General features: G+C 51.1%; 29 non-coding genes across 29 annotated transcripts; all 29 read left to right on the top strand.

Annotated features, from left to right (window-relative positions):
- The first annotated feature begins 878 nt into the window (after positions 1–878).
- Positions 879–951, top strand: Trnaa-ugc. Its single transcript has one exon. It is a non-coding gene; the product is annotated as a tRNA-Ala (tRNA).
- Positions 952–1,367: 416 nt separating this feature from the next.
- Trnaa-agc lies at positions 1,368–1,440 on the top strand. Its single transcript has one exon. It is a non-coding gene; the product is annotated as a tRNA-Ala (tRNA).
- Positions 1,441–2,453: 1,013 nt separating this feature from the next.
- Trnaa-ugc lies at positions 2,454–2,526 on the top strand. Its single transcript has one exon. It is a non-coding gene; the product is annotated as a tRNA-Ala (tRNA).
- A 416-nt stretch (positions 2,527–2,942) lies between these two features.
- Positions 2,943–3,015, top strand: Trnaa-agc. The gene has a single exon. It is a non-coding gene; the product is annotated as a tRNA-Ala (tRNA).
- Positions 3,016–4,017: 1,002 nt separating this feature from the next.
- Positions 4,018–4,090, top strand: Trnaa-ugc. Its single transcript has one exon. It is a non-coding gene; the product is annotated as a tRNA-Ala (tRNA).
- Positions 4,091–4,506: 416 nt separating this feature from the next.
- On the top strand, positions 4,507–4,579 carry Trnaa-agc. Its single transcript has one exon. It is a non-coding gene; the product is annotated as a tRNA-Ala (tRNA).
- Positions 4,580–5,581: 1,002 nt separating this feature from the next.
- Positions 5,582–5,654, top strand: Trnaa-ugc. The gene has a single exon. It is a non-coding gene; the product is annotated as a tRNA-Ala (tRNA).
- A 416-nt stretch (positions 5,655–6,070) lies between these two features.
- Trnaa-agc lies at positions 6,071–6,143 on the top strand. Its single transcript has one exon. It is a non-coding gene; the product is annotated as a tRNA-Ala (tRNA).
- Positions 6,144–7,145: 1,002 nt separating this feature from the next.
- Positions 7,146–7,218, top strand: Trnaa-ugc. The gene has a single exon. It is a non-coding gene; the product is annotated as a tRNA-Ala (tRNA).
- Positions 7,219–7,634: 416 nt separating this feature from the next.
- Trnaa-agc lies at positions 7,635–7,707 on the top strand. Its single transcript has one exon. It is a non-coding gene; the product is annotated as a tRNA-Ala (tRNA).
- Positions 7,708–8,709: 1,002 nt separating this feature from the next.
- Trnaa-ugc lies at positions 8,710–8,782 on the top strand. The gene has a single exon. It is a non-coding gene; the product is annotated as a tRNA-Ala (tRNA).
- A 418-nt stretch (positions 8,783–9,200) lies between these two features.
- Positions 9,201–9,273, top strand: Trnaa-agc. Its single transcript has one exon. It is a non-coding gene; the product is annotated as a tRNA-Ala (tRNA).
- A 1,013-nt stretch (positions 9,274–10,286) lies between these two features.
- Positions 10,287–10,359, top strand: Trnaa-ugc. The gene has a single exon. It is a non-coding gene; the product is annotated as a tRNA-Ala (tRNA).
- A 415-nt stretch (positions 10,360–10,774) lies between these two features.
- Positions 10,775–10,847, top strand: Trnaa-agc. The gene has a single exon. It is a non-coding gene; the product is annotated as a tRNA-Ala (tRNA).
- Positions 10,848–11,859: 1,012 nt separating this feature from the next.
- Positions 11,860–11,932, top strand: Trnaa-ugc. Its single transcript has one exon. It is a non-coding gene; the product is annotated as a tRNA-Ala (tRNA).
- Positions 11,933–12,348: 416 nt separating this feature from the next.
- On the top strand, positions 12,349–12,421 carry Trnaa-agc. The gene has a single exon. It is a non-coding gene; the product is annotated as a tRNA-Ala (tRNA).
- A 1,013-nt stretch (positions 12,422–13,434) lies between these two features.
- Trnaa-ugc lies at positions 13,435–13,507 on the top strand. The gene has a single exon. It is a non-coding gene; the product is annotated as a tRNA-Ala (tRNA).
- A 416-nt stretch (positions 13,508–13,923) lies between these two features.
- Trnaa-agc lies at positions 13,924–13,996 on the top strand. The gene has a single exon. It is a non-coding gene; the product is annotated as a tRNA-Ala (tRNA).
- Positions 13,997–15,009: 1,013 nt separating this feature from the next.
- On the top strand, positions 15,010–15,082 carry Trnaa-ugc. Its single transcript has one exon. It is a non-coding gene; the product is annotated as a tRNA-Ala (tRNA).
- Positions 15,083–15,498: 416 nt separating this feature from the next.
- On the top strand, positions 15,499–15,571 carry Trnaa-agc. Its single transcript has one exon. It is a non-coding gene; the product is annotated as a tRNA-Ala (tRNA).
- A 1,013-nt stretch (positions 15,572–16,584) lies between these two features.
- On the top strand, positions 16,585–16,657 carry Trnaa-ugc. The gene has a single exon. It is a non-coding gene; the product is annotated as a tRNA-Ala (tRNA).
- A 416-nt stretch (positions 16,658–17,073) lies between these two features.
- On the top strand, positions 17,074–17,146 carry Trnaa-agc. The gene has a single exon. It is a non-coding gene; the product is annotated as a tRNA-Ala (tRNA).
- Positions 17,147–18,159: 1,013 nt separating this feature from the next.
- On the top strand, positions 18,160–18,232 carry Trnaa-ugc. Its single transcript has one exon. It is a non-coding gene; the product is annotated as a tRNA-Ala (tRNA).
- A 416-nt stretch (positions 18,233–18,648) lies between these two features.
- Trnaa-agc lies at positions 18,649–18,721 on the top strand. The gene has a single exon. It is a non-coding gene; the product is annotated as a tRNA-Ala (tRNA).
- Positions 18,722–19,734: 1,013 nt separating this feature from the next.
- Trnaa-ugc lies at positions 19,735–19,807 on the top strand. Its single transcript has one exon. It is a non-coding gene; the product is annotated as a tRNA-Ala (tRNA).
- A 416-nt stretch (positions 19,808–20,223) lies between these two features.
- On the top strand, positions 20,224–20,296 carry Trnaa-agc. The gene has a single exon. It is a non-coding gene; the product is annotated as a tRNA-Ala (tRNA).
- Positions 20,297–21,309: 1,013 nt separating this feature from the next.
- Trnaa-ugc lies at positions 21,310–21,382 on the top strand. Its single transcript has one exon. It is a non-coding gene; the product is annotated as a tRNA-Ala (tRNA).
- Positions 21,383–21,798: 416 nt separating this feature from the next.
- Positions 21,799–21,871, top strand: Trnaa-agc. The gene has a single exon. It is a non-coding gene; the product is annotated as a tRNA-Ala (tRNA).
- A 1,013-nt stretch (positions 21,872–22,884) lies between these two features.
- On the top strand, positions 22,885–22,957 carry Trnaa-ugc. Its single transcript has one exon. It is a non-coding gene; the product is annotated as a tRNA-Ala (tRNA).
- The last annotated feature ends 376 nt before the right edge of the window (positions 22,958–23,333 follow it).

Below are 23,333 nucleotides of genomic sequence, written 5' to 3'. Positions count from 1 at the left end.
CCTCCTCCCACCACTACACTTAATTTAGAAACAGTACAAGTGTTCCCATAAGATTCTCAAACCTATGTCGCAAAGATCAGCCTTGCGCCGAATTCACAAAAATCCCACTGCACATTCCAATTCTTGACGTGCAGTCGGCTGCTACTGGTGTTGCTAGTTGTGACTGCTGATGACAGATGCCGTAGCAATCAATTCATGGAGTGAGTTGTATGTTTTGCGATACTCTGTCTCTGACAAGCAAGCAGAGGTGACATAGGCGCGAACACAGGAAGCTTGCAGCCCCTCGCTGCCTGCAGACACCGAACAGCCACACTAGGAGGGCGGCCTAAGTCGTCGGCGAAATGTGCTCATTCGCTTGTGTGCGACGTCAAGCTCTAAATAAGGCTGTCACTAGCGTGAGCGTTGCGTGAGCGTCGTGTAAAGTCGGAAAAGTCGTCTGCGTGGGTGAGTGGCATGTTTGGGGAGCGTTTCGTAGTTTGCGCAGTGCAATGGAGACGCGGAAAGTTGTTGTGGCCCAGTCTTTTGCAGTTGGACGACAAGAGTGGTACACAGTAGTAAAGTGCGAGGCAGTGAGTTGGCATGAACAGTCGAGTGCACAATGGGTCTTCAGATGTGCTTGTTACCTCAGGTGCTGTGTGATTGTCGACATGGAGTGAAAACGGAGCAACTTGTGACTGTACCTTCAATTTAAGACGTTAAAAACGGACGGAATTTGCAGTCGTAATACCAGAGCATCGAAACTACTTGGAACTCTTGCGTATGTGAACGTGTCCGCGCCTTTGTACTCTGGTCCCTTCACCCCAGCAAACCAACCAACCATCGCGTCCGTGCACATAAGAGTAGCAAAGAACGGAGATCAGCGCAGCTTGCTTGTGCTTGGGGGCGTAGCTCAGTTGGTAGAGCGTTCGCTTTGCATGTGAAAGGTCCCGGGTTCAAGCCCCGGCGCCTCCATGTTTTGTGGTCAGTGCGTGGTAAGTGTTGGTCGCGGCGAGCCTAAAGACACGCAAGATGTTGCAAAGCCAGCGTCACAGACTCGTATACCGACGTAAGGAGAGCAAGACGTAAATGTGAGGACCGGCTGTTGTCGAGGTGTCATCGAGTGCAAATCTGCCTTAGGTATAACGGCCTAACCTCAATGAAGTCTAGAGAGTGGACAACACGTTCGTCTACCTCAGAGCGTTGGCCGAACGCTATTTTCGACGTCGTGCGTGCCACTTTGATTTTGGCCAACTACGATTCGATACAGAATGCAGGAAACCTGAAAGACACCCTCACGGACACATTGAGAGTAGTGTTTGTCAGCGGAATAATGGGTGTGCAAGGGTCTGTGTCATTGATATGGCTGTATGTAGCGCAGTTCGTCAGCAGGGGGCGTAGCTCAGATGGTAGAGCGCTCGCTTAGCATGCGAGAGGTACTGGGATCGATACCCAGCGCCTCCAGAATTTTTAACACACCAACATGCGCACACTGCCATGCAAGTGGAATAATTCACAGCCAGAAAATGTGTCAAGGCAGATACGAGCCAACGATTAGCAGCCACAATTGGCAAGCGTGCTGTAATGCGCACGAAGCACCCTCCTCCCACCACTACACTTAATTTAGAAACAGTACAAGTGTTCCCATAAGATTCTCAAACCTATGTCGCAAAGATCAGCCTTGCGCCGAATTCACAAAAATCCCACTGCACATTCCAATTCTTGACGTGCAGTCGGCTGCTACTGGTGTTGCTAGTTGTGACTGCTGATGACAGATGCCGTAGCAATCAATTCATGGAGTGAGTTGTATGTTTTGCGATACTCTGTCTCTGACAAGCAAGCAGAGGTGACATAGGCGCGAACACAGGAAGCTTGCAGCCCCTCGCTGCCTGCAGACACCGAACAGCCACACTAGGAGGGCGGCCTAAGTCGTCGGCGAAATGTGCTCATTCGCTTGTGTGCGACGTCAAGCTCTAAATAAGGCTGTCACTAGCGTGAGCGTTGCGTGAGCGTCGTGTAAAGTCGGAAAAGTCGTCTGCGTGGGTGAGTGCCATGTTTGGGGAGCGTTTCGTAGTTTGCGCAGTGCAATGGAGACGCGGAAAGTTGTTGTGGCCCAGTCTTTTGCAGTTGGACGACAAGAGTGGTACACAGTAGTAAAGTGCGAGGCAGTGAGTTGGCATGAACAGTCGAGTGCACAATGGGTCTTCAGATGTGCTTGTTACCTCAGGTGCTGTGTGATTGTCGACATGGAGTGAAAACGGAGCAACTTGTGACTGTCCCTTCAATTTAAGACGTTAAAAACGGACGGAATTTGCAGTCGTAATACCAGAGCATCGAAACTACTTGGAACTCTTGCGTATGTGAACGTGTCCGCGCCTTTGTACTCTGGTCCCTTCACCCCAGCAAACCAACCAACCATCGCGTCCGTGCACATAAGAGTAGCAAAGAACGGAGATCAGCGCAGCTTGCTTGTGCTTGGGGGCGTAGCTCAGTTGGTAGAGCGTTCGCTTTGCATGTGAAAGGTCCCGGGTTCAAGCCCCGGCGCCTCCATGTTTTGTGGTCAGTGCGTGGTAAGTGTTGGTCGCGGCGAGCCTAAAGACACGCAAGATGTTGCAAAGCCAGCGTCACAGACTCGTATACCGACGTAAGGAGAGCAAGACGTAAATGTGAGGACCGGCTGTTGTCGAGGTGTCATCGAGTGCAAATCTGCCTTAGGTATAACGGCCTAACCTCAATGAAGTCTAGAGAGTGGACAACACGTTCGTCTACCTCAGAGCGTTGGCCGAACGCTATTTTCGACGTCGTGCGTGCCACTTTGATTTTGGCCAACTACGATTCGATACAGAATGCAGGAAACCTGAAAGACACCCTCACGGACACATTGAGAGTAGTGTTTGTCAGCGGAATAATGGGAGTGCAAGGGTCTGTGTCATTGATATGGCTGTATGTAGCGCAGTTCGTCAGCAGGGGGCGTAGCTCAGATGGTAGAGCGCTCGCTTAGCATGCGAGAGGTACTGGGATCGATACCCAGCGCCTCCAGAATTTTTAACACACCAACATGCGCACACTGCCATGCAAGTGGAATAATTCACAGCCAGAAAATGTGTCAAGGCAGATACGAGCCAACGATTAGCAGCCACAATTGGCAAGCGTGCTGTAATGCGCACGAAGCACCCTCCTCCCACCACTACACTTAATTTAGAAACAGTACAAGTGTTCCCATAAGATTCTCAAACCTATGTCGCAAAGATCAGCCTTGCGCCGAATTCACAAAAATCCCACTGCACATTCCAATTCTTGACGTGCAGTCGGCTGCTACTGGTGTTGCTAGTTGTGACTGCTGATGACAGATGCCGTAGCAATCAATTCATGGAGTGAGTTGTATGTTTTGCGATACTCTGTCTCTGACAAGCAAGCAGAGGTGACATAGGCGCGAACACAGGAAGCTTGCAGCCCCTCGCTGCCTGCAGACACCGAACAGCCACACTAGGAGGGCGGCCTAAGTCGTCGGCGAAATGTGCTCATTCGCTTGTGTGCGACGTCAAGCTCTAAATAAGGCTGTCACTAGCGTGAGCGTCGTGTAAAGTCGGAAAAGTCGTCTGCGTGGGTGAGTGCCATGTTTGGGGAGCGTTTCGTAGTTTGCGCAGTGCAATGGAGACGCGGAAAGTTGTTGTGGCCCAGTCTTTTGCAGTTGGACGACAAGAGTGGTACACAGTAGTAAAGTGCGAGGCAGTGAGTTGGCATGAACAGTCGAGTGCACAATGGGTCTTCAGATGTGCTTGTTACCTCAGGTGCTGTGTGATTGTCGACATGGAGTGAAAACGGAGCAACTTGTGACTGTCCCTTCAATTTAAGACGTTAAAAACGGACGGAATTTGCAGTCGTAATACCAGAGCATCGAAACTACTTGGAACTCTTGCGTATGTGAACGTGTCCGCGCCTTTGTACTCTGGTCCCTTCACCCCAGCAAACCAACCAACCATCGCGTCCGTGCACATAAGAGTAGCAAAGAACGGAGATCAGCGCAGCTTGCTTGTGCTTGGGGGCGTAGCTCAGTTGGTAGAGCGTTCGCTTTGCATGTGAAAGGTCCCGGGTTCAAGCCCCGGCGCCTCCATGTTTTGTGGTCAGTGCGTGGTAAGTGTTGGTCGCGGCGAGCCTAAAGACACGCAAGATGTTGCAAAGCCAGCGTCACAGACTCGTATACCGACGTAAGGAGAGCAAGACGTAAATGTGAGGACCGGCTGTTGTCGAGGTGTCATCGAGTGCAAATCTGCCTTAGGTATAACGGCCTAACCTCAATGAAGTCTAGAGAGTGGACAACACGTTCGTCTACCTCAGAGCGTTGGCCGAACGCTATTTTCGACGTCGTGCGTGCCACTTTGATTTTGGCCAACTACGATTCGATACAGAATGCAGGAAACCTGAAAGACACCCTCACGGACACATTGAGAGTAGTGTTTGTCAGCGGAATAATGGGAGTGCAAGGGTCTGTGTCATTGATATGGCTGTATGTAGCGCAGTTCGTCAGCAGGGGGCGTAGCTCAGATGGTAGAGCGCTCGCTTAGCATGCGAGAGGTACTGGGATCGATACCCAGCGCCTCCAGAATTTTTAACACACCAACATGCGCACACTGCCATGCAAGTGGAATAATTCACAGCCAGAAAATGTGTCAAGGCAGATACGAGCCAACGATTAGCAGCCACAATTGGCAAGCGTGCTGTAATGCGCACGAAGCACCCTCCTCCCACCACTACACTTAATTTAGAAACAGTACAAGTGTTCCCATAAGATTCTCAAACCTATGTCGCAAAGATCAGCCTTGCGCCGAATTCACAAAAATCCCACTGCACATTCCAATTCTTGACGTGCAGTCGGCTGCTACTGGTGTTGCTAGTTGTGACTGCTGATGACAGATGCCGTAGCAATCAATTCATGGAGTGAGTTGTATGTTTTGCGATACTCTGTCTCTGACAAGCAAGCAGAGGTGACATAGGCGCGAACACAGGAAGCTTGCAGCCCCTCGCTGCCTGCAGACACCGAACAGCCACACTAGGAGGGCGGCCTAAGTCGTCGGCGAAATGTGCTCATTCGCTTGTGTGCGACGTCAAGCTCTAAATAAGGCTGTCACTAGCGTGAGCGTCGTGTAAAGTCGGAAAAGTCGTCTGCGTGGGTGAGTGCCATGTTTGGGGAGCGTTTCGTAGTTTGCGCAGTGCAATGGAGACGCGGAAAGTTGTTGTGGCCCAGTCTTTTGCAGTTGGACGACAAGAGTGGTACACAGTAGTAAAGTGCGAGGCAGTGAGTTGGCATGAACAGTCGAGTGCACAATGGGTCTTCAGATGTGCTTGTTACCTCAGGTGCTGTGTGATTGTCGACATGGAGTGAAAACGGAGCAACTTGTGACTGTCCCTTCAATTTAAGACGTTAAAAACGGACGGAATTTGCAGCCGTAATACCAGAGCATCGAAACTACTTGGAACTCTTGCGTATGTGAACGTGTCCGCGCCTTTGTACTCTGGTCCCTTCACCCCAGCAAACCAACCAACCATCGCGTCCGTGCACATAAGAGTAGCAAAGAACGGAGATCAGCGCAGCTTGCTTGTGCTTGGGGGCGTAGCTCAGTTGGTAGAGCGTTCGCTTTGCATGTGAAAGGTCCCGGGTTCAAGCCCCGGCGCCTCCATGTTTTGTGGTCAGTGCGTGGTAAGTGTTGGTCGCGGCGAGCCTAAAGACACGCAAGATGTTGCAAAGCCAGCGTCACAGACTCGTATACCGACGTAAGGAGAGCAAGACGTAAATGTGAGGACCGGCTGTTGTCGAGGTGTCATCGAGTGCAAATCTGCCTTAGGTATAACGGCCTAACCTCAATGAAGTCTAGAGAGTGGACAACACGTTCGTCTACCTCAGAGCGTTGGCCGAACGCTATTTTCGACGTCGTGCGTGCCACTTTGATTTTGGCCAACTACGATTCGATACAGAATGCAGGAAACCTGAAAGACACCCTCACGGACACATTGAGAGTAGTGTTTGTCAGCGGAATAATGGGAGTGCAAGGGTCTGTGTCATTGATATGGCTGTATGTAGCGCAGTTCGTCAGCAGGGGGCGTAGCTCAGATGGTAGAGCGCTCGCTTAGCATGCGAGAGGTACTGGGATCGATACCCAGCGCCTCCAGAATTTTTAACACACCAACATGCGCACACTGCCATGCAAGTGGAATAATTCACAGCCAGAAAATGTGTCAAGGCAGATACGAGCCAACGATTAGCAGCCACAATTGGCAAGCGTGCTGTAATGCGCACGAAGCACCCTCCTCCCACCACTACACTTAATTTAGAAACAGTACAAGTGTTCCCATAAGATTCTCAAACCTATGTCGCAAAGATCAGCCTTGCGCCGAATTCACAAAAATCCCACTGCACATTCCAATTCTTGACGTGCAGTCGGCTGCTACTGGTGTTGCTAGTTGTGACTGCTGATGACAGATGCCGTAGCAATCAATTCATGGAGTGAGTTGTATGTTTTGCGATACTCTGTCTCTGACAAGCAAGCAGAGGTGACATAGGCGCGAACACAGGAAGCTTGCAGCCCCTCGCTGCCTGCAGACACCGAACAGCCACACTAGGAGGGCGGCCTAAGTCGTCGGCGAAATGTGCTCATTCGCTTGTGTGCGACGTCAAGCTCTAAATAAGGCTGTCACTAGCGTGAGCGTCGTGTAAAGTCGGAAAAGTCGTCTGCGTGGGTGAGTGCCATGTTTGGGGAGCGTTTCGTAGTTTGCGCAGTGCAATGGAGACGCGGAAAGTTGTTGTGGCCCAGTCTTTTGCAGTTGGACGACAAGAGTGGTACACAGTAGTAAAGTGCGAGGCAGTGAGTTGGCATGAACAGTCGAGTGCACAATGGGTCTTCAGATGTGCTTGTTACCTCAGGTGCTGTGTGATTGTCGACATGGAGTGAAAACGGAGCAACTTGTGACTGTCCCTTCAATTTAAGACGTTAAAAACGGACGGAATTTGCAGTCGTAATACCAGAGCATCGAAACTACTTGGAACTCTTGCGTATGTGAACGTGTCCGCGCCTTTGTACTCTGGTCCCTTCACCCCAGCAAACCAACCAACCATCGCGTCCGTGCACATAAGAGTAGCAAAGAACGGAGATCAGCGCAGCTTGCTTGTGCTTGGGGGCGTAGCTCAGTTGGTAGAGCGTTCGCTTTGCATGTGAAAGGTCCCGGGTTCAAGCCCCGGCGCCTCCATGTTTTGTGGTCAGTGCGTGGTAAGTGTTGGTCGCGGCGAGCCTAAAGACACGCAAGATGTTGCAAAGCCAGCGTCACAGACTCGTATACCGACGTAAGGAGAGCAAGACGTAAATGTGAGGACCGGCTGTTGTCGAGGTGTCATCGAGTGCAAATCTGCCTTAGGTATAACGGCCTAACCTCAATGAAGTCTAGAGAGTGGACAACACGTTCGTCTACCTCAGAGCGTTGGCCGAACGCTATTTTCGACGTCGTGCGTGCCACTTTGATTTTGGCCAACTACGATTCGATACAGAATGCAGGAAACCTGAAAGACACCCTCACGGACACATTGAGAGTAGTGTTTGTCAGCGGAATAATGGGAGTGCAAGGGTCTGTGTCATTGATATGGCTGTATGTAGCGCAGTTCGTCAGCAGGGGGCGTAGCTCAGATGGTAGAGCGCTCGCTTAGCATGCGAGAGGTACTGGGATCGATACCCAGCGCCTCCAGAATTTTTAACACACCAACATGCGCACACTGCCATGCAAGTGGAATAATTCACAGCCAGAAAATGTGTCAAGGCAGATACGAGCCAACGATTAGCAGCCACAATTGGCAAGCGTGCTGTAATGCGCACGAAGCACCCTCCTCCCACCACTACACTTAATTTAGAAACAGTACAAGTGTTCCCATAAGATTCTCAAACCTATGTCGCAAAGATCAGCCTTGCGCCGAATTCACAAAAATCCCACTGCACATTCCAATTCTTGACGTGCAGTCGGCTGCTACTGGTGTTGCTAGTTGTGACTGCTGATGACAGATGCCGTAGCAATCAATTCATGGAGTGAGTTGTATGTTTTGCGATACTCTGTCTCTGACAAGCAAGCAGAGGTGACATAGGCGCGAACACAGGAAGCTTGCAGCCCCTCGCTGCCTGCAGACACCGAACAGCCACACTAGGAGGGCGGCCTAAGTCGTCGGCGAAATGTGCTCATTCGCTTGTGTGCGACGTCAAGCTCTAAATAAGGCTGTCACTAGCGTGAGCGTCGTGTAAAGTCGGAAAAGTCGTCTGCGTGGGTGAGTGCCATGTTTGGGGAGCGTTTCGTAGTTTGCGCAGTGCAATGGAGACGCGGAAAGTTGTTGTGGCCCAGTCTTTTGCAGTTGGACGACAAGAGTGGTACACAGTAGTAAAGTGCGAGGCAGTGAGTTGGCATGAACAGTCGAGTGCACAATGGGTCTTCAGATGTGCTTGTTACCTCAGGTGCTGTGTGATTGTCGACATGGAGTGAAAACGGAGCAACTTGTGACTGTCCCTTCAATTTAAGACGTTAAAAACGGACGGAATTTGCAGCCGTAATACCAGAGCATCGAAACTACTTGGAACTCTTGCGTATGTGAACGTGTCCGCGCCTTTGTACTCTGGTCCCTTCACCCCAGCAAACCAACCAACCATCGCGTCCGTGCACATAAGAGTAGCAAAGAACGGAGATCAGCGCAGCTTGCTTGTGCTTGGGGGCGTAGCTCAGTTGGTAGAGCGTTCGCTTTGCATGTGAAAGGTCCCGGGTTCAAGCCCCGGCGCCTCCATGTTTTGTGGTCAGTGCGTGGTAAGTGTTGGTCGCGGCGAGCCTAAAGACACGCAAGATGTTGCAAAGCCAGCGTCACAGACTCGTATACCGACGTAAGGAGAGCAAGACGTAAATGTGAGGACCGGCTGTTGTCGAGGTGTCATCGAGGTGCAAATCTGCCTTAGGTATAACGGCCTAACCTCAATGAAGTCTAGAGAGTGGACAACACGTTCGTCTACCTCAGAGCGTTGGCCGAACGCTATTTTCGACGTCGTGCGTGCCACTTTGATTTTGGCCAACTACGATTCGATACAGAATGCAGGAAACCTGAAAGACACCCTCACGGACACATTGAGAGTAGTGTTTGTCAGCGGAATAATGGGAGTGCAAGGGTCTGTGTCATTGATATGGCTGTATGTAGCGCAGCTTCGTCAGCAGGGGGCGTAGCTCAGATGGTAGAGCGCTCGCTTAGCATGCGAGAGGTACTGGGATCGATACCCAGCGCCTCCAGAATTTTTAACACACCAACATGCGCACACTGCCATGCAAGTGGAATATATCACAGCCAGAAAATGTGTCAAGGCAGATACGAGCCAACGATTAGCAGCCACAATTGGCAAGCGTGCTGTAATGCGCACGAAGCACCCTCCTCCCACCACTACACTTAATTTAGAAACTGTACAAGTGTTCCCATAAGATTCTCAAACCTATGTCGCAAAGATCAGCCTTGCGCCGAATTCACAAAAATCCCACTGCACATTCCAATTCTTGACGTGCAGTCGGCTGCTACTGGTGTTGCTAGTTGTGACTGCTGATGACAGATGCCGTAGCAATCAATTCATGGAGTGAGTTGTATGTTTTGCGATACTCTGTCTCTGACAAGCAAGCAGAGGTGACATAGGCGCGAACACAGGAAGCTTGCAGCCCCTCGCTGCCTGCAGACACCGAACAGCCACACTAGGAGGGCGGCCTAAGTCGTCGGCGAAATGTGCTCATTCGCTTGTGTGCGACGTCAAGCTCTAAATAAGGCTGTCACTAGCGTGAGCGTTGCGTGAGCGTCGTGTAAAGTCGGAAAAGTCGTCTGCGTGGGTGAGTGCCATGTTTGGGGAGCGTTTCGTAGTTTGCGCAGTGCAATGGAGACGCGGAAAGTTGTTGTGGCCCAGTCTTTTGCAGTTGGACGACAAGAGTGGTACACAGTAGTAAAGTGCGAGGCAGTGAGTTGGCATGAACAGTCGAGTGCACAATGGGTCTTCAGATGTGCTTGTTACCTCAGGTGCTGTGTGATTGTCGACATGGAGTGAAAACGGAGCAACTTGTGACTGTACCTTCAATTTAAGACGTTAAAAACGGACGGAATTTGCAGTCGTAATACCAGAGCATCGAAACTACTTGGAACTCTTGCGTATGTGAACGTGTCCGCGCCTTTGTACTCTGGTCCCTTCACCCCAGCAAACCAACCAACCATCGCGTCCGTGCACATAAGAGTAGCAAAGAACGGAGATCAGCGCAGCTTGCTTGTGCTTGGGGGCGTAGCTCAGTTGGTAGAGCGTTCGCTTTGCATGTGAAAGGTCCCGGGTTCAAGCCCCGGCGCCTCCATGTTTTGTGGTCAGTGCGTGGTAAGTGTTGGTCGCGGCGAGCCTAAAGACACGCAAGATGTTGCAAAGCCAGCGTCACAGACTCGTATACCGACGTAAGGAGAGCAAGACGTAAATGTGAGGACCGCTGTTGTCGAGGTGTCATCGAGTGCAAATCTGCCTTAGGTATAACGGCCTAACCTCAATGAAGTCTAGAGAGTGGACAACACGTTCGTCTACCTCAGAGCGTTGGCCGAACGCTATTTTCGACGTCGTGCGTGCCACTTTGATTTTGGCCAACTACGATTCGATACAGAATGCAGGAAACCTGAAAGACACCCTCACGGACACATTGAGAGTAGTGTTTGTCAGCGGAATAATGGGAGTGCAAGGGTCTGTGTCATTGATATGGCTGTATGTAGCGCAGTTCGTCAGCAGGGGGCGTAGCTCAGATGGTAGAGCGCTCGCTTAGCATGCGAGAGGTACTGGGATCGTTACCCAGCGCCTCCAGAATTTTTAACACACCAACATGCGCACACTGCCATGCAAGTGGAATAATTCACAGCCAGAAAATGTGTCAAGGCAGATACGAGCCAACGATTAGCAGCCACAATTGGCAAGCGTGCTGTAATGCGCACGAAGCACCCTCCTCCCACCACTACACTTAATTTAGAAACAGTACAAGTGTTCCCATAAGATTCTCAAACCTATGTCGCAAAGATCAGCCTTGCGCCGAATTCACAAAAATCCCACTGCACATTCCAATTCTTGACGTGCAGTCGGCTGCTACTGGTGTTGCTAGTTGTGACTGCTGATGACAGATGCCGTAGCAATCAATTCATGGAGTGAGTTGTATGTTTTGCGATACTCTGTCTCTGACAAGCAAGCAGAGGTGACATAGGCGCGAACACAGAAGCTTGCAGCCCCTCGCTGCCTGCAGACACCGAACAGCCACACTAGGAGGGCGGCCTAAGTCGTCGGCGAAATGTGCTCATTCGCTTGTGTGCGACGTCAAGCTCTAAATAAGGCTGTCACTAGCGTGAGCGTTGCGTGAGCGTCGTGTAAAGTCGGAAAAGTCGTCTGCGTGGGTGAGTGCCATGTTTGGGGAGCGTTTCGTAGTTTGCGCAGTGCAATGGAGACGCGGAAAGTTGTTGTGGCCCAGTCTTTTGCAGTTGGACGACAAGAGTGGTACACAGTAGTAAAGTGCGAGGCAGTGAGTTGGCATGAACAGTCGAGTGCACAATGGGTCTTCAGATGTGCTTGTTACCTCAGGTGCTGTGTGATTGTCGACATGGAGTGAAAACGGAGCAACTTGTGACTGTCCCTTCAATTTAAGACGTTAAAAACGGACGGAATTTGCAGTCGTAATACCAGAGCATCGAAACTACTTGGAACTCTTGCGTATGTGAACGTGTCCGCGCCTTTGTACTCTGGTCCCCTCACCCCTGCAAACCAACCAACCATCGCGTCCGTGCACATGAGAGTAGCAAAGAACGGAGAACAGCGCAGCTTGCTTGTGCTTGGGGGCGTAGCTCAGTTGGTAGAGCGTTCGCTTTGCATGTGAAAGGTCCCGGGTTCAAGCCCCGGCGCCTCCATGTTTTGTGGTCAGTGCGTGGTAAGTGTTGGTCGCGGCGAGCCTAAAGACACGCAAGATGTTGCAAAGCCAGCGTCACAGACTCGTATACCGACGTAAGGAGAGCAAGACGTAAATGTGAGGACCGGCTGTTGTCGAGGTGTCATCGAGTGCAAATCTGCCTTAGGTATAACGGCCTAACCTCAATGAAGTCTAGAGAGTGGACAACACGTTCGTCTACCTCAGAGCGTTGGCCGAACGCTATTTTCGACGTCGTGCGTGCCACTTTGATTTTGGCCAACTACGATTCGATACAGAATGCAGGAAACCTGAAAGACACCCTCACGGACACATTGAGAGTAGTGTTTGTCAGCGGAATAATGGGAGTGCAAGGGTCTGTGTCATTGATATGGCTGTATGTAGCGCAGTTCGTCAGCAGGGGGCGTAGCTCAGATGGTAGAGCGCTCGCTTAGCATGCGAGAGGTACTGGGATCGATACCCAGCGCCTCCAGAATTTTTAACACACCAACATGCGCACACTGCCATGCAAGTGGAATAATTCACAGCCAGAAAATGTGTCAAGGCAGATACGAGCCAACGATTAGCAGCCACAATTGGCAAGCGTGCTGTAATGCGCACGAAGCACCCTCCTCCCACCACTACACTTAATTTAGAAACAGTACAAGTGTTCCCATAAGATTCTCAAACCTATGTCGCAAAGATCAGCCTTGCGCCGAATTCACAAAAATCCCACTGCACATTCCAATTCTTGACGTGCAGTCGGCTGCTACTGGTGTTGCTAGTTGTGACTGCTGATGACAGATGCCGTAGCAATCAATTCATGGAGTGAGTTGTATGTTTTGCGATACTCTGTCTCTGACAAGCAAGCAGAGGTGACATAGGCGCGAACACAGGAAGCTTGCAGCCCCTCGCTGCCTGCAGACACCGAACAGCCACACTAGGAGGGCGGCCTAAGTCGTCGGCGAAATGTGCTCATTCGCTTGTGTGCGACGTCAAGCTCTAAATAAGGCTGTCACTAGCGTGAGCGTTGCGTGAGCGTCGTGTAAAGTCGGAAAAGTCGTCTGCGTGGGTGAGTGCCATGTTTGGGGAGCGTTTCGTAGTTTGCGCAGTGCAATGGAGACGCGGAAAGTTGTTGTGGCCCAGTCTTTTGCAGTTGGACGACAAGAGTGGTACACAGTAGTAAAGTGCGAGGCAGTGAGTTGGCATGAACAGTCGAGTGCACAATGGGTCTTCAGATGTGCTTGTTACCTCAGGTGCTGTGTGATTGTCGACATGGAGTGAAAACGGAGCAACTTGTGACTGTCCCTTCAATTTAAGACGTTAAAAACGGACGGAATTTGCAGTCGTAATACCAGAGCATCGAAACTACTTGGAACTCTTGCGTATGTGAACGTGTCCGCGCCTTTGTACTCTGGTCCCTTCACCCCAGCAAACCAACCAACCATCGCGTCCGTGCACATAAGAGTAGCAAAGAACGGAGATCAGCGCAGCTTGCTTGTGCTTGGGGGCGTAGCTCAGTTGGTAGAGCGTTCGCTTTGCATGTGAAAGGTCCCGGGTTCAAGCCCCGGCGCCTCCATGTTTTGTGGTCAGTGCGTGGTAAGTGTTGGTCGCGGCGAGCCTAAAGACACGCAAGATGTTGCAAAGCCAGCGTCACAGACTCGTATACCGACGTAAGGAGAGCAAGACGTAAATGTGAGGACCGGCTGTTGTCGAGGTGTCATCGAGTGCAAATCTGCCTTAGGTATAACGGCCTAACCTCAATGAAGTCTAGAGAGTGGACAACACGTTCGTCTACCTCAGAGCGTTGGCCGAACGCTATTTTCGACGTCGTGCGTGCCACTTTGATTTTGGCCAACTACGATTCGATACAGAATGCAGGAAACCTGAAAGACACCCTCACGGACACATTGAGAGTAGTGTTTGTCAGCGGAATAATGGGAGTGCAAGGGTCTGTGTCATTGATATGGCTGTATGTAGCGCAGTTCGTCAGCAGGGGGCGTAGCTCAGATGGTAGAGCGCTCGCTTAGCATGCGAGAGGTACTGGGATCGATACCCAGCGCCTCCAGAATTTTTAACACACCAACATGCGCACACTGCCATGCAAGTGGAATAATTCACAGCCAGAAAATGTGTCAAGGCAGATACGAGCCAACGATTAGCAGCCACAATTGGCAAGCGTGCTGTAATGCGCACGAAGCACCCTCCTCCCACCACTACACTTAATTTAGAAACAGTACAAGTGTTCCCATAAGATTCTCAAACCTATGTCGCAAAGATCAGCCTTGCGCCGAATTCACAAAAATCCCACTGCACATTCCAATTCTTGACGTGCAGTCGGCTGCTACTGGTGTTGCTAGTTGTGACTGCTGATGACAGATGCCGTAGCAATCAATTCATGGAGTGAGTTGTATGTTTTGCGATACTCTGTCTCTGACAAGCAAGCAGAGGTGACATAGGCGCGAACACAGGAAGCTTGCAGCCCCTCGCTGCCTGCAGACACCGAACAGCCACACTAGGAGGGCGGCCTAAGTCGTCGGCGAAATGTGCTCATTCGCTTGTGTGCGACGTCAAGCTCTAAATAAGGCTGTCACTAGCGTGAGCGTTGCGTGAGCGTCGTGTAAAGTCGGAAAAGTCGTCTGCGTGGGTGAGTGCCATGTTTGGGGAGCGTTTCGTAGTTTGCGCAGTGCAATGGAGACGCGGAAAGTTGTTGTGGCCCAGTCTTTTGCAGTTGGACGACAAGAGTGGTACACAGTAGTAAAGTGCGAGGCAGTGAGTTGGCATGAACAGTCGAGTGCACAATGGGTCTTCAGATGTGCTTGTTACCTCAGGTGCTGTGTGATTGTCGACATGGAGTGAAAACGGAGCAACTTGTGACTGTCCCTTCAATTTAAGACGTTAAAAACGGACGGAATTTGCAGTCGTAATACCAGAGCATCGAAACTACTTGGAACTCTTGCGTATGTGAACGTGTCCGCGCCTTTGTACTCTGGTCCCCTCACCCCTGCAAACCAACCAACCATCGCGTCCGTGCACATGAGAGTAGCAAAGAACGGAGAACAGCGCAGCTTGCTTGTGCTTGGGGGCGTAGCTCAGTTGGTAGAGCGTTCGCTTTGCATGTGAAAGGTCCCGGGTTCAAGCCCCGGCGCCTCCATGTTTTGTGGTCAGTGCGTGGTAAGTGTTGGTCGCGGCGAGCCTAAAGACACGCAAGATGTTGCAAAGCCAGCGTCACAGACTCGTATACCGACGTAAGGAGAGCAAGACGTAAATGTGAGGACCGGCTGTTGTCGAGGTGTCATCGAGTGCAAATCTGCCTTAGGTATAACGGCCTAACCTCAATGAAGTCTAGAGAGTGGACAACACGTTCGTCTACCTCAGAGCGTTGGCCGAACGCTATTTTCGACGTCGTGCGTGCCACTTTGATTTTGGCCAACTACGATTCGATACAGAATGCAGGAAACCTGAAAGACACCCTCACGGACACATTGAGAGTAGTGTTTGTCAGCGGAATAATGGGAGTGCAAGGGTCTGTGTCATTGATATGGCTGTATGTAGCGCAGTTCGTCAGCAGGGGGCGTAGCTCAGATGGTAGAGCGCTCGCTTAGCATGCGAGAGGTACTGGGATCGATACCCAGCGCCTCCAGAATTTTTAACACACCAACATGCGCACACTGCCATGCAAGTGGAATAATTCACAGCCAGAAAATGTGTCAAGGCAGATACGAGCCAACGATTAGCAGCCACAATTGGCAAGCGTGCTGTAATGCGCACGAAGCACCCTCCTCCCACCACTACACTTAATTTAGAAACAGTACAAGTGTTCCCATAAGATTCTCAAACCTATGTCGCAAAGATCAGCCTTGCGCCGAATTCACAAAAATCCCACTGCACATTCCAATTCTTGACGTGCAGTCGGCTGCTACTGGTGTTGCTAGTTGTGACTGCTGATGACAGATGCCGTAGCAATCAATTCATGGAGTGAGTTGTATGTTTTGCGATACTCTGTCTCTGACAAGCAAGCAGAGGTGACATAGGCGCGAACACAGGAAGCTTGCAGCCCCTCGCTGCCTGCAGACACCGAACAGCCACACTAGGAGGGCGGCCTAAGTCGTCGGCGAAATGTGCTCATTCGCTTGTGTGCGACGTCAAGCTCTAAATAAGGCTGTCACTAGCGTGAGCGTTGCGTGAGCGTCGTGTAAAGTCGGAAAAGTCGTCTGCGTGGGTGAGTGCCATGTTTGGGGAGCGTTTCGTAGTTTGCGCAGTGCAATGGAGACGCGGAAAGTTGTTGTGGCCCAGTCTTTTGCAGTTGGACGACAAGAGTGGTACACAGTAGTAAAGTGCGAGGCAGTGAGTTGGCATGAACAGTCGAGTGCACAATGGGTCTTCAGATGTGCTTGTTACCTCAGGTGCTGTGTGATTGTCGACATGGAGTGAAAACGGAGCAACTTGTGACTGTCCCTTCAATTTAAGACGTTAAAAACGGACGGAATTTGCAGTCGTAATACCAGAGCATCGAAACTACTTGGAACTCTTGCGTATGTGAACGTGTCCGCGCCTTTGTACTCTGGTCCCTTCACCCCAGCAAACCAACCAACCATCGCGTCCGTGCACATAAGAGTAGCAAAGAACGGAGATCAGCGCAGCTTGCTTGTGCTTGGGGGCGTAGCTCAGTTGGTAGAGCGTTCGCTTTGCATGTGAAAGGTCCCGGGTTCAAGCCCCGGCGCCTCCATGTTTTGTGGTCAGTGCGTGGTAAGTGTTGGTCGCGGCGAGCCTAAAGACACGCAAGATGTTGCAAAGCCAGCGTCACAGACTCGTATACCGACGTAAGGAGAGCAAGACGTAAATGTGAGGACCGGCTGTTGTCGAGGTGTCATCGAGTGCAAATCTGCCTTAGGTATAACGGCCTAACCTCAATGAAGTCTAGAGAGTGGACAACACGTTCGTCTACCTCAGAGCGTTGGCCGAACGCTATTTTCGACGTCGTGCGTGCCACTTTGATTTTGGCCAACTACGATTCGATACAGAATGCAGGAAACCTGAAAGACACCCTCACGGACACATTGAGAGTAGTGTTTGTCAGCGGAATAATGGGAGTGCAAGGGTCTGTGTCATTGATATGGCTGTATGTAGCGCAGTTCGTCAGCAGGGGGCGTAGCTCAGATGGTAGAGCGCTCGCTTAGCATGCGAGAGGTACTGGGATCGATACCCAGCGCCTCCAGAATTTTTAACACACCAACATGCGCACACTGCCATGCAAGTGGAATAATTCACAGCCAGAAAATGTGTCAAGGCAGATACGAGCCAACGATTAGCAGCCACAATTGGCAAGCGTGCTGTAATGCGCACGAAGCACCCTCCTCCCACCACTACACTTAATTTAGAAACAGTACAAGTGTTCCCATAAGATTCTCAAACCTATGTCGCAAAGATCAGCCTTGCGCCGAATTCACAAAAATCCCACTGCACATTCCAATTCTTGACGTGCAGTCGGCTGCTACTGGTGTTGCTAGTTGTGACTGCTGATGACAGATGCCGTAGCAATCAATTCATGGAGTGAGTTGTATGTTTTGCGATACTCTGTCTCTGACAAGCAAGCAGAGGTGACATAGGCGCGAACACAGGAAGCTTGCAGCCCCTCGCTGCCTGCAGACACCGAACAGCCACACTAGGAGGGCGGCCTAAGTCGTCGGCGAAATGTGCTCATTCGCTTGTGTGCGACGTCAAGCTCTAAATAAGGCTGTCACTAGCGTGAGCGTTGCGTGAGCGTCGTGTAAAGTCGGAAAAGTCGTCTGCGTGGGTGAGTGCCATGTTTGGGGAGCGTTTCGTAGTTTGCGCAGTGCAATGGAGACGCGGAAAGTTGTTGTGGCCCAGTCTTTTGCAGTTGGACGACAAGAGTGGTACACAGTAGTAAAGTGCGAGGCAGTGAGTTGGCATGAACAGTCGAGTGCACAATGGGTCTTCAGATGTGCTTGTTACCTCAGGTGCTGTGTGATTGTCGACATGGAGTGAAAACGGAGCAACTTGTGACTGTCCCTTCAATTTAAGACGTTAAAAACGGACGGAATTTGCAGTCGTAATACCAGAGCATCGAAACTACTTGGAACTCTTGCGTATGTGAACGTGTCCGCGCCTTTGTACTCTGGTCCCCTCACCCCTGCAAACCAACCAACCATCGCGTCCGTGCACATGAGAGTAGCAAAGAACGGAGAACAGCGCAGCTTGGTTGTGCTTGGGGGCGTAGCTCAGTTGGTAGAGCGTTCGCTTTGCATGTGAAAGGTCCCGGGTTCAAGCCCCGGCGCCTCCATGTTTTGTGGTCAGTGCGTGGTAAGTGTTGGTCGCGGCGAGCCTAAAGACACGCAAGATGTTGCAAAGCCAGCGTCACAGACTCGTATACCGACGTAAGGAGAGCAAGACGTAAATGTGAGGACCGGCTGTTGTCGAGGTGTCATCGAGTGCAAATCTGCCTTAGGTATAACGGCCTAACCTCAATGAAGTCTAGAGAGTGGACAACACGTTCGTCTACCTCAGAGCGTTGGCCGAACGCTATTTTCGACGTCGTGCGTGCCACTTTGATTTTGGCCAACTACGATTCGATACAGAATGCAGGAAACCTGAAAGACACCCTCACGGACACATTGAGAGTAGTGTTTGTCAGCGGAATAATGGGAGTGCAAGGGTCTGTGTCATTGATATGGCTGTATGTAGCGCAGTTCGTCAGCAGGGGGCGTAGCTCAGATGGTAGAGCGCTCGCTTAGCATGCGAGAGGTACTGGGATCGATACCCAGCGCCTCCAGAATTTTTAACACACCAACATGCGCACACTGCCATGCAAGTGGAATAATTCACAGCCAGAAAATGTGTCAAGGCAGATACGAGCCAACGATTAGCAGCCACAATTGGCAAGCGTGCTGTAATGCGCACGAAGCACCCTCCTCCCACCACTACACTTAATTTAGAAACAGTACAAGTGTTCCCATAAGATTCTCAAACCTATGTCGCAAAGATCAGCCTTGCGCCGAATTCACAAAAATCCCACTGCACATTCCAATTCTTGACGTGCAGTCGGCTGCTACTGGTGTTGCTAGTTGTGACTGCTGATGACAGATGCCGTAGCAATCAATTCATGGAGTGAGTTGTATGTTTTGCGATACTCTGTCTCTGACAAGCAAGCAGAGGTGACATAGGCGCGAACACAGGAAGCTTGCAGCCCCTCGCTGCCTGCAGACACCGAACAGCCACACTAGGAGGGCGGCCTAAGTCGTCGGCGAAATGTGCTCATTCGCTTGTGTGCGACGTCAAGCTCTAAATAAGGCTGTCACTAGCGTGAGCGTTGCGTGAGCGTCGTGTAAAGTCGGAAAAGTCGTCTGCGTGGGTGAGTGCCATGTTTGGGGAGCGTTTCGTAGTTTGCGCAGTGCAATGGAGACGCGGAAAGTTGTTGTGGCCCAGTCTTTTGCAGTTGGACGACAAGAGTGGTACACAGTAGTAAAGTGCGAGGCAGTGAGTTGGCATGAACAGTCGAGTGCACAATGGGTCTTCAGATGTGCTTGTTACCTCAGGTGCTGTGTGATTGTCGACATGGAGTGAAAACGGAGCAACTTGTGACTGTCCCTTCAATTTAAGACGTTAAAAACGGACGGAATTTGCAGTCGTAATACCAGAGCATCGAAACTACTTGGAACTCTTGCGTATGTGAACGTGTCCGCGCCTTTGTACTCTGGTCCCCTCACCCCTGCAAACCAACCAACCATCGCGTCCGTGCACATGAGAGTAGCAAAGAACGGAGAACAGCGCAGCTTGGTTGTGCTTGGGGGCGTAGCTCAGTTGGTAGAGCGTTCGCTTTGCATGTGAAAGGTCCCGGGTTCAAGCCCCGGCGCCTCCATGTTTTGTGGTCAGTGCGTGGTAAGTGTTGGTCGCGGCGAGCCTAAAGACACGCAAGATGTTGCAAAGCCAGCGTCACAGACTCGTATACCGACGTAAGGAGAGCAAGACGTAAATGTGAGGACCGGCTGTTGTCGAGGTGTCATCGAGTGCAAATCTGCCTTAGGTATAACGGCCTAACCTCAATGAAGTCTAGAGAGTGGACAACACGTTCGTCTACCTCAGAGCGTTGGCCGAACGCTATTTTCGACGTCGTGCGTGCCACTTTGATTTTGGCCAACTACGATTCGATACAGAATGCAGGAAACCTGAAAGACACCCTCACGGACACATTGAGAGTAGTGTTTGTCAGCGGAATAATGGGAGTGCAAGGGTCTGTGTCATTGATATGGCTGTATGTAGCGCAGTTCGTCAGCAGGGGGCGTAGCTCAGATGGTAGAGCGCTCGCTTAGCATGCGAGAGGTACTGGGATCGATACCCAGCGCCTCCAGAATTTTTAACACACCAACATGCGCACACTGCCATGCAAGTGGAATAATTCACAGCCAGAAAATGTGTCAAGGCAGATACGAGCCAACGATTAGCAGCCACAATTGGCAAGCGTGCTGTAATGCGCACGAAGCACCCTCCTCCCACCACTACACTTAATTTAGAAACAGTACAAGTGTTCCCATAAGATTCTCAAACCTATGTCGCAAAGATCAGCCTTGCGCCGAATTCACAAAAATCCCACTGCACATTCCAATTCTTGACGTGCAGTCGGCTGCTACTGGTGTTGCTAGTTGTGACTGCTGATGACAGATGCCGTAGCAATCAATTCATGGAGTGAGTTGTATGTTTTGCGATACTCTGTCTCTGACAAGCAAGCAGAGGTGACATAGGCGCGAACACAGGAAGCTTGCAGCCCCTCGCTGCCTGCAGACACCGAACAGCCACACTAGGAGGGCGGCCTAAGTCGTCGGCGAAATGTGCTCATTCGCTTGTGTGCGACGTCAAGCTCTAAATAAGGCTGTCACTAGCGTGAGCGTTGCGTGAGCGTCGTGTAAAGTCGGAAAAGTCGTCTGCGTGGGTGAGTGCCATGTTTGGGGAGCGTTTCGTAGTTTGCGCAGTGCAATGGAGACGCGGAAAGTTGTTGTGGCCCAGTCTTTTGCAGTTGGACGACAAGAGTGGTACACAGTAGTAAAGTGCGAGGCAGTGAGTTGGCATGAACAGTCGAGTGCACAATGGGTCTTCAGATGTGCTTGTTACCTCAGGTGCTGTGTGATTGTCGACATGGAGTGAAAACGGAGCAACTTGTGACTGTCCCTTCAATTTAAGACGTTAAAAACGGACGGAATTTGCAGTCGTAATACCAGAGCATCGAAACTACTTGGAACTCTTGCGTATGTGAACGTGTCCGCGCCTTTGTACTCTGGTCCCCTCACCCCTGCAAACCAACCAACCATCGCGTCCGTGCACATGAGAGTAGCAAAGAACGGAGAACAGCGCAGCTTGGTTGTGCTTGGGGGCGTAGCTCAGTTGGTAGAGCGTTCGCTTTGCATGTGAAAGGTCCCGGGTTCAAGCCCCGGCGCCTCCATGTTTTGTGGTCAGTGCGTGGTAAGTGTTGGTCGCGGCGAGCCTAAAGACACGCAAGATGTTGCAAAGCCAGCGTCACAGACTCGTATACCGACGTAAGGAGAGCAAGACGTAAATGTGAGGACCGGCTGTTGTCGAGGTGTCATCGAGTGCAAATCTGCCTTAGGTATAACGGCCTAACCTCAATGAAGTCTAGAGAGTGGACAACACGTTCGTCTACCTCAGAGCGTTGGCCGAACGCTATTTTCGACGTCGTGCGTGCCACTTTGATTTTGGCCAACTACGATTCGATACAGAATGCAGGAAACCTGAAAGACACCCTCACGGACACATTGAGAGTAGTGTTTGTCAGCGGAATAATGGGAGTGCAAGGGTCTGTGTCATTGATATGGCTGTATGTAGCGCAGTTCGTCAGCAGGGGGCGTAGCTCAGATGGTAGAGCGCTCGCTTAGCATGCGAGAGGTACTGGGATCGATACCCAGCGCCTCCAGAATTTTTAACACACCAACATGCGCACACTGCCATGCAAGTGGAATAATTCACAGCCAGAAAATGTGTCAAGGCAGATACGAGCCAACGATTAGCAGCCACAATTGGCAAGCGTGCTGTAATGCGCACGAAGCACCCTCCTCCCACCACTACACTTAATTTAGAAACAGTACAAGTGTTCCCATAAGATTCTCAAACCTATGTCGCAAAGATCAGCCTTGCGCCGAATTCACAAAAATCCCACTGCACATTCCAATTCTTGACGTGCAGTCGGCTGCTACTGGTGTTGCTAGTTGTGACTGCTGATGACAGATGCCGTAGCAATCAATTCATGGAGTGAGTTGTATGTTTTGCGATACTCTGTCTCTGACAAGCAAGCAGAGGTGACATAGGCGCGAACACAGGAAGCTTGCAGCCCCTCGCTGCCTGCAGACACCGAACAGCCACACTAGGAGGGCGGCCTAAGTCGTCGGCGAAATGTGCTCATTCGCTTGTGTGCGACGTCAAGCTCTAAATAAGGCTGTCACTAGCGTGAGCGTTGCGTGAGCGTCGTGTAAAGTCGGAAAAGTCGTCTGCGTGGGTGAGTGCCATGTTTGGGGAGCGTTTCGTAGTTTGCGCAGTGCAATGGAGACGCGGAAAGTTGTTGTGGCCCAGTCTTTTGCAGTTGGACGACAAGAGTGGTACACAGTAGTAAAGTGCGAGGCAGTGAGTTGGCATGAACAGTCGAGTGCACAATGGGTCTTCAGATGTGCTTGTTACCTCAGGTGCTGTGTGATTGTCGACATGGAGTGAAAACGGAGCAACTTGTGACTGTCCCTTCAATTTAAGACGTTAAAAACGGACGGAATTTGCAGTCGTAATACCAGAGCATCGAAACTACTTGGAACTCTTGCGTATGTGAACGTGTCCGCGCCTTTGTACTCTGGTCCCCTCACCCCTGCAAACCAACCAACCATCGCGTCCGTGCACATGAGAGTAGCAAAGAACGGAGAACAGCGCAGCTTGCTTGTGCTTGGGGGCGTAGCTCAGTTGGTAGAGCGTTCGCTTTGCATGTGAAAGGTCCCGGGTTCAAGCCCCGGCGCCTCCATGTTTTGTGGTCAGTGCGTGGTAAGTGTTGGTCGCGGCGAGCCTAAAGACACGCAAGATGTTGCAAAGCCAGCGTCACAGACTCGTATACCGACGTAAGGAGAGCAAGACGTAAATGTGAGGACCGGCTGTTGTCGAGGTGTCATCGAGTGCAAATCTGCCTTAGGTATAACGGCCTAACCTCAATGAAGTCTAGAGAGTGGACAACACGTTCGTCTACCTCAGAGCGTTGGCCGAACGCTATTTTCGACGTCGTGCGTGCCACTTTGATTTTGGCCAACTACGATTCGATACAGAATGCAGGAAACCTGAAAGACACCCTCACGGACACATTGAGAGTAGTGTTTGTCAGCGGAATAATGGGAGTGCAAGGGTCT

This window comes from Schistocerca americana, unplaced genomic scaffold, assembly GCF_021461395.2.
Source record: "Schistocerca americana isolate TAMUIC-IGC-003095 unplaced genomic scaffold, iqSchAmer2.1 HiC_scaffold_973, whole genome shotgun sequence".
NCBI lineage: Eukaryota > Metazoa > Arthropoda > Insecta > Orthoptera > Acrididae > Schistocerca > Schistocerca americana.
The sequence above is the reverse complement of the archived record's forward strand: the minus strand, read 5'-3'. Positions and strand labels throughout refer to the sequence as shown.